Raw genomic sequence first — 12,890 nt, forward strand, 5'->3', positions numbered from 1 at the left:
CGTCTGCTGCTGGATTCATCTAAATGAGAACGATAAATTCACGGGAATAAATTGCCTTTTTAATTGTTTACTGTGCGGATTCCGGAATGCCGGTGATAAAATTGTAATTAATGCTTTTGGTAGATTTTTCATTATTGCCATAATAGTTCTTCATTCATTCTCACCACACTAATTCAAATATAAGAAAAAAAAATGTTCAGGATATCCGCTTTAAACTGTGGTGAATTCAGAACTGCGCCATTTCAATGCTTTTAGAAGTATAGCAGTGTTGAATTATTTAATAATTTATTACCAAGTGTAATCATATCAATCGATAAACTCACACAAATGCTTTTAATTGCTTTTTCATTTTCGCGGCAATACCGCTGCTTGTGATTTATCGGTTTGCTATAAATTAAATTTCGGGGAGAATTTAATAAATTCGATTTAATTCACGCTTGAAATAATACTATTTTTGTGTTACAGATACACCTGCTTCTGAAGAGTTCACACAGTGAGTAAGTTTTACCATTTTTTTCTCTTCGATGATAAAACGTCTACATTTATTATAATGTGCGTTCTGGTGAAAAAATATCTTCGCACGTTTCATAATACAGAAATAATAAATTGATAAGGGAAGTTCGAACCCCAACAGAGTCAGCATTGTTGGTTTTTCTCGCCTTTTGCTAGCAGACTTTCATAAATCCCAAAAACCGTAAATATAGATAATTGACATAATATTTGACAAGGATCTGTAAAAACGGTTCCCGAGCTGTCTATAATCTTTACAATGGAGCGTTTTTCACAAAAATTGCAGCATCGAGTCAAGATAAACCATCGCAACGCAGGCTACTTATGCCATTAAAAACCGAAAAGCTAGTTGAAAGCAATTATTTGCTGTAAGTTCTGAATTTCTAAAGCAAATATTTGAAGGCTCTTTATATTGGATAGCCCAAAAAGACGGATTTGCCTTTCACTACCAGTTTTCTTTGTAATATTCAATGTTGTTGTAAAATAAAATTCGTTACACCGCCATAATCATAATCATTATCACTGTCTTGTAACTTGTATGTTTCTATTTAAAAAAAAATCATACAAAAAATTGTCATACCTATTTACTCTGTCATTTTTGGAACACCTGTGTTACCGCTGTTTATACTACCTATCATAAAACCGACTTTTCTGCTAACTCTTATTTTGATGTCTTCATCATGAAGTTTAACTTTCATTATGTAAATCACATAATGTTGTGCGAATTACATGTTAACTGCTAGATAAAGAACGTCTTAAATTTGAACGGTTGTTCTGACAGTAAATTAAGCTGAACTCGTGCATACTACAGCTGAAAAGTCAAAAAGTAGCGAAACTTGCCAAGAGAGAAAATCGGATCACTCCTACTTCCAGCTTAACTGAAAGCTCGCATTTTTCCTGTTGACTTTTCTGATGATGAGCAGCGCTGTTTCAGTTATTAACGCTTGTCATTTCAACATTTTTATCACGGTACAGAAAGAAATTAATAATACGTTTAACGTAGAAAATTATAGTATGACAAACTTGCAATAGTTTTGGCTAAGCGACTTTTATAACAAGGTCATCCTGAGGCCTAGATTCAATATTTGAAAGTTTGCTAAGTGCGGCTTTAAAATTAAGAATTTATTTTAAGCTTCAGAAAAGCTTCTCTGATGTTGAGAACAGTAAAAGCAACTTTGTTTCGATTAGTTGCAGGTAGGGAGAACTGTTTTTACCAATTTTGACGGATTTTTCATGTCATTTGATTTAGACATTTTTATTTATTAAGATGCTACGGTTAGATAAATACAAATTTCTATTTAAAAAAAAGATTTTAAAACGAAACTTTACACTTCTTGTTTAAAGTTCTCTCTTGGGTGCTTAACTTCCCCCCAGCTAAATGCTCATCTTGCCGAGTGTCTCTCTAAAATGATTTAATGGAAATTGCAAATTAATTAATAAATCAATACTATGCATCAATCAATACTAATTACTAATTATTAATGAGTCAATAATCTATAAAGGCGCGATTCCACTTGCTTGGTCTAGCCCAGACCAATCCAAGATTTTGAGAGACGTTTTTATAATTCTTCAGTCGCTTTCTGCGTAGTCAGGGGTGCAATTGCATCTTAATGTTTTATCTTATGTTTTAAACACAGAAAGGGGCTGAAGAATTATAAAAACGTCACTCAAATCTTGGATGTCTGGTTTGGTCTGGGCTAGAACAAGCAAGTGGAATACAGTGCTTGGTGTCGTAGAAAAAAACGCTTGGAGGACGCTAAAATGCAGAGAATATTTTTATGAAATGTCGAACAGATGTTAGACACATATTCGACTGCAATATTTTAAAACGATAATAAAAATTCGTTCGTTTCAATTTTATTACTTCAATTTTAAGAAAAGAAAAAAAAGTAAATCTATTTTTCTGACTCGGTTTATAAATTGTGACTTCAGTCTGTAGTCTCATAAAATATGTATGTAGCTTTAAGAACGTACCTAATGCTTTATAAATTTACCAATAAATAACAATAAATAATATTAGTCAGAGCTTAGGTTGTAAATATACTGAGTGTTAAAATATCGCTCTTTTGCATGCATATTAAAGAAAATAAATCATACAACATTTTTATAAAACAGTTATAGAATTTGTGTTAGTGGAATATACGAGTAGTAGCTAATCAAATACTTTTTTAAGAGAAAATAGATATTTACATAACAAGTGCGGAAAGTGACCAATTTCGCATGAGTGTGAATGTAGATATACATAGATATTACACGAGTGCAAGAAAAACACTTTCCGACGAGTTATGTACTCTATTTTTCCTACGACCTTTCATCATCAAGAAGAAACCATAAGTTTCGACCACAGTTCATTTCTTATCTATTCTAAATGTCATTTTTCTACGATCTCATATAAAAGTGACGCATCTTACAAAGTTAGGTGGTTTGATTTGTCAAAAACGACCATTATGCATGTTGTTTCACAGTAAATCGTCTAGATATTTGAAACAAAAATTCAAAATAACTGTCATCTTTGACAAGTCTATGCGGATATATTCATGTCACACTAGTGACTTTTACTTTCGTAAATGGATGCACGAAATCATCAACTTTTGGAGTCATTTAACCGTGTGGAAAATGCCACTTTTATCTGGAGTCATAGGAAAAGGTAATGATAAAGCTTACCTTATGCAAGGCCGTGTATATTCGAAACTAAAGCATTCTGCCAAAATCATTTTTAAAAAATATAAAGTAGCATATTTTCAAAGATACTAAAGTTATATGAAATTGAACGAAAAAATAGTATATTAAAAAACGTGTTTTATAATGGCCAATTTGGTACACAAGTTCCCGGTATACAAAACGAGCCGTAGGCGAGTTTTGTATGGGACGAGTGCACCAATGCCATTATAAAACAAGTCCTTTATACTATTTTTTCGAATTTGCACCCTTTTTAATAAAAAATTTAAATTTTCCAATTCTAAGAGTTTTTGTGTTACACGATTGGTAATGGTTTTGTAACCACGACTTGCCACTTGATTTTCAAATTTAATTTAAAATTTGACATTTATTGAGTTTCACTGTCACTGAATTTTGACTTAACGTAACCTAACCTCACAGCCAGTATTCATACCAAATTGTCCAAGAACTTGACAGGAAACAAGTGACAGCCAGACTAATTAGTTCTGCCAATTCTTAAAAACAAAATTTCCTGCTTTGAGTTCTTTTATACTTGTGTCCACCCCCAAAATCGTCTTTAATTTTAAAGTCACAATTTTGAAAATTTGCATACGTTCATAGTTGACAAAGCTCTAGAAGCTGACGCAAAAATTTGTTTTTCCTACGACCCCATATAAAAGTGACATTTTCCACACGGTTAAATGACTCCGAAAGTTGATGTTTTCGTAATCCATTTCCGAAAGTAAAAGTCACTAGTGTGATATGAATATATCCGCACAGACCTGTCAAAATTGACAGTTATTTTGAAATACAAATGTAACTCTTGAATTGTTGTCGCAAATATGTAGACGATTCACTGTAAAACAACATGTGTAATGATAAAAATGAATTGGTTAGGTCGTTTTTGACAAATCAGTTTTGACAGGTCTGTGCGGATATATTCATATCACACTAGTGACTTTTACTTTCGGAAATGGATGTACAAAAACATGAACCATCTAAATATGTGGAATACGTCACTTTTTTAAGAGGTTGTAGAAAAATGGCATTTAGAATAGATAAGAAATGAACTATTGTCAAAACTTATGGTTTCTTCCTGATGATAAAAGGTCGTAGGAAAAATAGTATACATAACTCGTCGGAAAGTGTCTTTCTTGCACTCGTGTAATATCTGCACTCGGCTAGCGCCTCGTGCATCTACTTTTACACTCGTGCGAAATTGGTCACTTTCCGTACTTGTTATGTAAATATCTATTTTATCACAATTTGGTTGGCGTCGCGACGTCTAAGAAGTATTATTTTTAGCGATTTTTGAGTTTTTGCGGAAATATTTGCGAATTAATCTTCTTTTCAACATGACTGTGATACAAATATCTGAGTTTTTATTTTAAATCTAATGCAAATTGTGTTTAAAATTTGCGAAAAAAATGCTGTTTTATCAAGTTAGTTTTCAACATTCTAACAGCGCAGCGGCAAACTACGTTTACACCAAAATTTCACAAGTCATTTCATTCACTCTTATAAAGGTTAATTTTAATTAACACGGGCATGTTGCACTTTATGGACACCAGAAATCGTTAATTAACATAGACAAAGCAACAATTTCACCAATTAAGACTTTTGTTACAATTTAAAGCGAGCCAAAGAATAGATGTCATTTGTGACACAAGGTGTTGACAGATGGGTGTAAACGTAGTTCCCATTTTTGACGTAATGAAATTGGATAGTAACTTGATAAAACCGCCAAATTTTGAAGACAATTTGCATTGAATCTAAAATAACAGCTGATATATTTGCGTCAGCTTCTAGAGCTTTGTCAACTGTGAGCGTATGCAAATTTTCAAAATTTTATCTTTAAAATTAAAGACGATTTTGGGGGTGGACACAAGTGTTGCCGGACCCTGTAGATACCTATAAACGACTCCAAATTGAGTACTCTAATGGACCCATTAAAGCTGCAAATTCGAAAAAGTTTTTTTATTGCTCACTTTGCCTGAATTTACTATTTGGTTAAAAATAACAATTAAATAATTTAATTAAAATTATGGAAATCCATAACAGAGTTTATAACTAGACAAAAATTGCTATTGCGAGCGAAATTAAAATTAGGGATATAATTTTACGAATGTAAATATGACACGTAACACATTGAAAAGCCAGATTCACCCGTGTCGGTCCAATTAAAATATGTAAATGATTTTAGCATCGCTGTAATTGTAATATGTAATTTACAATACCTCCAACACGCTATAATCCTTGATTTATGGCAATCAACGGTTTCAAGAGGAACGAGCGGGATCATCATTGCAGTAGAGTGGTCAGGCACTAACAAAGGCCATAATTGATGAAGATTGACAGAAATCGATTGTCTTATGTAAGGGTACTTTAGATAAACCCTTTATCATTAATGCATGACTACCGTTGTAGCTCGACTTCACAAATTTGTCTTACTAGACTAACTAACTCTAACACGAGTTTGTGTAATATTCTCTTAAAGCGACTAAAGCTAGAACTTTGAAAATAACTTTGATAGAGCTACGATCAAAAATACCCACCGAAAGACTGTCAGTGAAAAATTTAAACTTTTCATGAGAGATTCTCCCGAAAAGGGGAAACTTAAATGTCTCTCTAAAGCGCTTTATTGTATGATTTAGAGGCACTCGCTTCACAAGACTGACTCTCCAACACCTTCAAAGCACTTGATCTTTTATTAGTCCTCCAGAAACGTCGCAAAAGTCTGACAAATGTTTATATGAAAATGGATCCGCTGTAAATCTAATTTCTAAAATGTAATTTAGATTTTCGTTAAAATCAAATGTTTGTTCTCTTGAGGCACCGCTGTAGGCTGTAATTCAATACAGAGGAATTAGCAAACAGAGTAATTAATTAAGTACGGAAGCGGGGATCGCGTGAAACTCATTATCGGCACAAAAGACATGGGCGAGTCTAAAACTTGTATTTTTATGAATCCCAAATTGATTACGTAACGACGCAATCTAAAATGGTAATCACCGCGCTCCTCCTGAATTAAATATTTACGTAGGCTCACTGAATCAAGGATTCGTCAAACTTGTCGAAAAAATTATTCGTGTCTAAATCCAATTTACACATGCTAAAAAATACGCCAGATCCTGAATCGATTATCCCTCTTCACACCGGCCAAATACATATTCAAGCTGGAGCCGGCACTGCGACTTTTGTTTGTTTTATTATCCTTGAATTTATGATTTATTGCTCTTTTTAGTGATGAACCTTTCCCGAGAGTTAGAACGTTCGAGAAATTTTATTTTTAGGTCAGCGATGACAATAATTTATTGAATTATTGTCGAGCTCGTTCTTCTTCGCCATATTACATTAATTTGGTCACATCGGCGGTAAGGGTGGAAATGACAATGCGATTCGTTATCGGAACGACAGCTGCATTTCATTAGTTTTCCAATAAGAGAACATTTCCCTACTGCACTGAGGTGTGAATCCATTCCCTTTTTTAAATTAGAAAAAATGGCGCTGCCTCTTAAAGAGATGCTTTAATAACTTTCGGGCTCCTTTATTAGACTATTTGTATTTGCAACGGAGCTAGTGTCTCAAAGCTGTTAAAAGCTCGTTCCAAACTTCCGCTCTTAGTCAGTTAGCTAAAATAGAGGAGAAACTGCAGTTAGTTTAAGATAAAGTGATCTTAAGATCTCATTAAATTAATGTAACAATTTTTGCAAAAGCGCTTCGCGCTTTAACAACTTCTACCAAAACCAGAAAACATAAAGAGGTGCTGAAATCATCATGAATATGTATGTAACTCAATTTACTAAAGTTATCGTCTCAATTTTAAATCAGTAAGCTAATCAATAGTTAAAACTGGTTAGTTATTAAGACAAGTGTTTTATGGAATTTCTAAACTTTAACTATAAAACACAATTTGATGTCTTCAGAATTTATTAACATTAATCGCAAGAGGTCACAAAAATCCTTTTAACATACGTTGCTACTGATAACCGTTGATAAATTTCCATACAGTCCATAAAACACTATTTTTTGTTGGCATTTAGATATTTAGATTTGCTTATAGTCACTATTGGTTTAATTTTTGATTCTTGCACGTGGAAGAGTAAATAAAAAACTAATAATTGAAATCAAAGTTTTAGTTTGTAGAAATGGCGGATGCGCCGGGTCAAAAACCTAAATTTGACACGATTAAAAAAACTAAGCAACAAATTAAAAAAACAATTAAACATTATTTTTAAGAGAGTTTTTTGCTTCATCAAAGATTCTTAAAAATAATTTTTTAGGCGACTTAAACTAAAAATGAAATTTTTAGGCCTTAAAAGCGGCCTAAAAGTGAGTCTTTTCTGGCCGCAAACATTTTCGGCCAATCTATAATGGCGCTATCTATCCATAGTTTTGCATATTACGTAAGATACCGATATTACCCTCAATTTTATAATTATTTAGGTAAAATCAAATCGACAAACTGCTGTAAAGTGCAACAAAGACGTGTTGAATTATTGAAAATGAACATGTCTAGCAGTGCTCCTGCAACAACATTAAAAAACACATTAAACCTAATTCATACAAATTGTGAAGCTACACGTGCTGAAAAGGAAAATATGAACTTTTCTGAAGGATTCATAAATATTTACAATTATTCAGTTGTTATAATTGATTAAATCAATAAATCATAAATAAAAATTAATTAACTTGTTAATTTAATGATGTCGCCTAAAAAATCTTGTGTGTAACACGGCCAAAAAGTGACATTTTGCCCTCGCCTTCTTTCTGGCCTCGGCTAGCGCCTCGGCCATTAAAAAAAGGCTCGGCCAAAAAAGAACCACTTTTTGGCCTTGGTACACAAATAGCTATTTTAAGCGACTTTTACATAGAATTCAATTTTTAGTTCTCAAAAGCGGACGAAAAATAACTGTCATTGTCGTCCGTACTAGGGTGGCGCCATCTATCGATAAAATTTTATCTTACATCATGATACCGACATTACCCCTAATTTTTAAAAATTTGAGTAAAATCAAATCGACAAACTGCAGTAAAGTGCAACAATGACGTGTTGAATTATTGCGGATGAACATCTCTAGTAGCAACGAAAGCTATTATTTTTTCTAAAAGATCCATCAATACTTCCAATTGTTTAGTAGTTATAAATAATTAGATCAATAAATCATAAGTATGTTGCCCTCGCCATTTTTCTGACCTCGGCTGTCGCCAAAAAAAAGCTCAGCCTAAAAAGACACACTTTTTGGCTTTGGTACACAAATAACAATTTTAGGTTCTTCTGTACAAAATTTTATTTACGCTTTTTTGAAAACTTTCGAAGTTATAAATTTAGTCAACAGTGTTTTGGAAAGCTAATTTACTAAGCTTTCCAACGACCTATAAAACTCGTCGCTAGAGTTAGTACTTTCCGGGATATTTTTAAAAAACTTATCTCATGTCCCAAAAAAAAACACCTTTTTTTATTAATTTTTATGTGCAATTTTGCATATAACTCAAGAATTATTACATCGATTTTTCATTTTAATGCAACATTGAAAAACAGATTTTGTCTTTTTGACGCGTTGATAAATGAGTTGCTCTCTAATCATTTAAAAGTTACAGGACAAATAAGATTTAAACGTATGTAAAAAATTTAAAACTTTGTAGTATTTTTTGGTGATATTATTTAAAAAATCTAAGCGACAAGAGGTACAATTGCGTCCAAAAATAATGCACCATCCCATTGCTTATTTCCAAATAGCATCGGAAAACATTTTGAGGGCCCTGCTGGGGCAGGTACAAGTCCGTTCTTGACCGTCCCAGCACATCTGGGTAGTCATAAAATGGTAATTTTTCAATGTTTGCAAAAATCCTGCTCTAAAATTATTTAGATCTTATTTTGCTGTGCTGTGATGGTAAAAGAAACGTATAAATACGGTGGAGCGTTTATGACTTTAACTTTTTAAACAGTTTCCACCAAACTTACCGCAAGACCCTATAAACATAATCACCCTCAAGTGGTGGGTCTTGTCTGATGACCAGAATTGATCCCCAATAAATTACAGCCTTTTTGTTGATTCAAATTTACTGGAATTGGGGAAAAAATATTTGGAAATAAAGTTTCAGGACATACAGACAAAATATAGTAGATTACTCAACGTGTGAAGTTAAGTTTTGTTTTAATCTAATGTTAACTTGTAATAATAGAGTTGACGAATGATTAGAATTTAGATTAGCTTAAAAGTGCAGTATAAAAATTTTCAAATTTCGCTTAAATTAAATAAAAATATAATTGTCAATTTTGACATGTCAAATCACTTGCTCTCATTGTTCTGCAACTTTTTCACTTACTAGTTAGTAGAAACATAAGTTAATTATTAGTGAAAAAAATGAAGAAAATTTGAGTTTCTTAGGTCCCAAACAATGACAAAAAATGTATTTTTATGGCAAAGTTGAAAAAAACTATATTTTATAGCTCGCGACAAATAATTTAAAAAATTATACACCCGGTTTGCAGAAACCAAATTAGATCCTTAATTTTGATCAAAGATTTTTACGAAACCAAATAACGTTACTAGGGTTTTTACATCTGAAAAACTATGTTTGAAAAACTAAAACTCGAGAAAATGTATAAATTGACGCTTCAAAAATTATAAATGCTGGTGGTTATAATCACTAAAACATGTAAACAGTTTGGCAAAATTACCAACACTAGTAGAAACACTAGAAATAAATTTGAAATAAAAAATTACATCTTTAATTAAAATTAATATTTAATTCCATCAAATGTCAGCAATCAAACTTAATTAAATGCGTGATTAATTTAATCGCAATCAACTTATAATGGAAATGAGGTCATTGATTAAGAATACAAACATTGATTCAAAATTTCTTTCAATGTTCTTCAAATCATGTTGATTAGTTGACTCAATCTGCATGAGTTTGACAGTGAGTTGTAAATAAAATTTGGTTGTCTGACGCACCCCTGTATGTACGAAAACTGACCGCTCAGATCTCAAGCAGACCAACCCAAAAGTTCTAGGGGTAAAATGTATTGTTGAGTGCATATTTTGTTCATACCATGGTGCCTTATTTTTGGACGCAATTGTAACAACCAATCTATATTATAATGAACTACATTTATTATTTCGTGTATTTGAACGATACTATAGAGTTTGATTTTGCAAGTTGTTAAACAAAACTAAAAACAAACAAAAAGTAAACACGATGTATTACTTAAAAAAATATTTTTCAACAATCTTTGAGTAACGGGCTTTGGATTCAAAATCAATAAGCAATTCTACCTTAGAACTCTTTCAGTACAAAATTTGCTCAAAATTTGTTGACTAGTAGAAATTATAAAACTGTTGACTTGGCCGTTAAATCGATTTTATTCCTTCAGTAACTTCGCACTGGTAATCCCGAAAATAGCTTAATTTCATCTAAAAATCTAATTCCTGCGAGTTGCTTTCTCAAACTTAATCAGAATCTCACCTTTTCAATCAGCCCCTTTTGACTGTAAAGCTGGCACGGCTTTTGCCTGTCCAATTTTACTGATGGCTGGATTATTTCCGTTCCTCGTCGAAGCCGGGTAGGCTTTATCTTCCTTATAAGCCATTACTTCCAGTGCTGTTTATTCATAACAGGGTAATGTGAGAGTCGAGTGGCAAAGGTGGGCGTTGTCGATTCGAAAAACCGGAAATTACCCGGAGCCGTCCCGGAATAGGGTGGACCGTTCACAATCAATTTGTAACATTTATGCATGAACGGGTCTTCAGCACTTTTAAGTTTGTGTGAAATGCCGGTCCTGTCGAAAACGAGGTCTTTCGCTTGACATTTTTCAAAGTGGATTTCGAGTGATTTCCGTTGCAGCTTGTATCGTAAAAAGTTAATTATGTTCCTTTTACGGTGAGTTCAAATCCGACGTAGTTTACAATCTGGTCTAATTCCACTATGTCCGAAATACCATCAACAAAAGCAACACCAATCAACTAACAACTTACTCAAAGAGAATTTTCAATCACCTGCAAATTGGGTAATTATCCCTCGTACAATTTGCAAATCGTTTCATGGCTTGGCGATAAAACAACGCTTTCAGAAATTCCCATTCAATTAACCCTTTGAATAATTAATTGTCTATAATGTATGCACGTTCAGCGACTCGACTGGTATATTTTATCTGCATAGAGCTCCTGTCATTTTTCCCGATCGCAATTTCCCCCAAATCTGATATTTTACTGGCGTGTCCGATAAATCCTCCCCATTACTTCCGTATATATTAATCATTTTTATACGTTTCAGAGATTTGGTATTACTCTATATTGTGGCCATTTCATTTCTATATCGCTTTAAATATTCGTGACATGTGCATTTCGTATTTTCCAGTCCTAAACTAAAAGACCATTTTTCCGCAATTATAAAATGTGTATTTTTGGGAACATTTTCTATTTCAAAAACACTTTTGGAACTATTCCTAATATTTTTCATAACCGTTTTTTAAGAAAATTGTTGGCTCAAATCTTGGTGACAAAAATTATCAAAAATGCTTGCAGCATTTTTTGACGAAATTTGGTGTTTCAGAATACATTATATTTTATCAAGAACCGTTTTGCAATTTGCTTCCTACTTTTTCGATTAACTGATGTGCTTACATGATTTTTTGAACCGTTTGCCATTGTAAATTAAAATAATTAAAAGCAAAAAATAATCTAATCTAAAGAACAAAAACTGGCCATCAACGATGAACACTGTCTCTCTCTGTGTGTAATAAAAATAAACAGCAAGTTTGGGATAAGGGTATAAAAATTTTAATCCACAAGCTAAATAAAATAGTATATTATGAAACGCGTTTCATAATGAACATTTTGCCGCACGCACGTTTTTAGGGCACGACGAGCGCAGCGACTCATAAAGTAGTAAGTGCGGCAAAATGCATTATGAACCAGTATCATACGCTATTTTTTTTATTTCGCCTTATTTTAAACGAAAAAACTTGATTTCGAAATCTAGGGAATTTTAGGGTGGCTCGCATTTGCAAAATGTTCGGGAAAAAAAATCGAAGTAGCCAAATCCAATTTCAGTCAGTTTGACAGGTGTGACGTTTTGAAGTTATTGGAACGCAAGGGAGCCAAGAGAGCGAAGATGTTGATCATGATCATGATGGTTCTCTTGCATCCAAAGAGTTTTTCTCCAACAAGAAATAATAGTGTATTGATCGATTTATCATGGTTTATCAAAACCAAAATCTAAATTGTCAACGTTGACGGTTTGTCTGCTGCAAACCTAAGAAAAATATAAGTTCCTGGAAATATTGGCACGGGATTGGTCCATTACGATACCGAAATACTCTCAAACGCGTATCGAAATATCTTCATTATGAACGCGAAATAGAAAAATTTTATTTTGCTGTTTTGAAACCATGGTTATGATAACGCCTTGCTGCTCTTTCCGTCCAAGAAACTTTTGATACGCTTTTTATAAGCATCTCGACTCTTTAATTAAATCAAGTTTTCCATTGTTTCTTCGGAATCTTGAATGATTTTTGAACTTTTGGATGAATTTTTGACAATTTTTAGCTTCTTTGAAACAAACAAACACCGTCGCCAGAGTCACTGCACACCTGATATTGTAGACGAACTTTTACGCTCATAAAATTTTTATTTGGTAGTTGTTAATTCTGACGTTCCTCGAATGTGAACTTTTTCAATCACTATTTTTGGGGCTTAGGGTGGTCAAAATTAAAT

General features: G+C 32.9%; 1 protein-coding gene across 2 annotated transcripts in view; it reads left to right on the plus strand.

Annotated features, from left to right (window-relative positions):
* Positions 1 to 12,890, plus strand: part of LOC148180872 (uncharacterized) — a 97,233-nt gene that overhangs the window by 37,101 nt on the left and 47,242 nt on the right. The window contains exon 2 of one of the 2 annotated variants that reach the window (XM_088044175.1): positions 466 to 497. The gene's annotated coding sequence lies outside the window, so the exon portion shown is untranslated. The remainder of the gene's footprint in view (positions 1 to 465; positions 498 to 12,890) is intronic. The other variant, XM_088044179.1, reaches the window with a different exon arrangement.

The sequence above is a fragment of the Gnatocerus cornutus genome, chromosome 1 (assembly GCF_029298725.1).
Source record: "Gnatocerus cornutus isolate USDA-ARS CGAHR chromosome 1, icGnaCorn1.1, whole genome shotgun sequence".
Lineage (NCBI taxonomy): Eukaryota > Metazoa > Arthropoda > Insecta > Coleoptera > Tenebrionidae > Gnatocerus > Gnatocerus cornutus.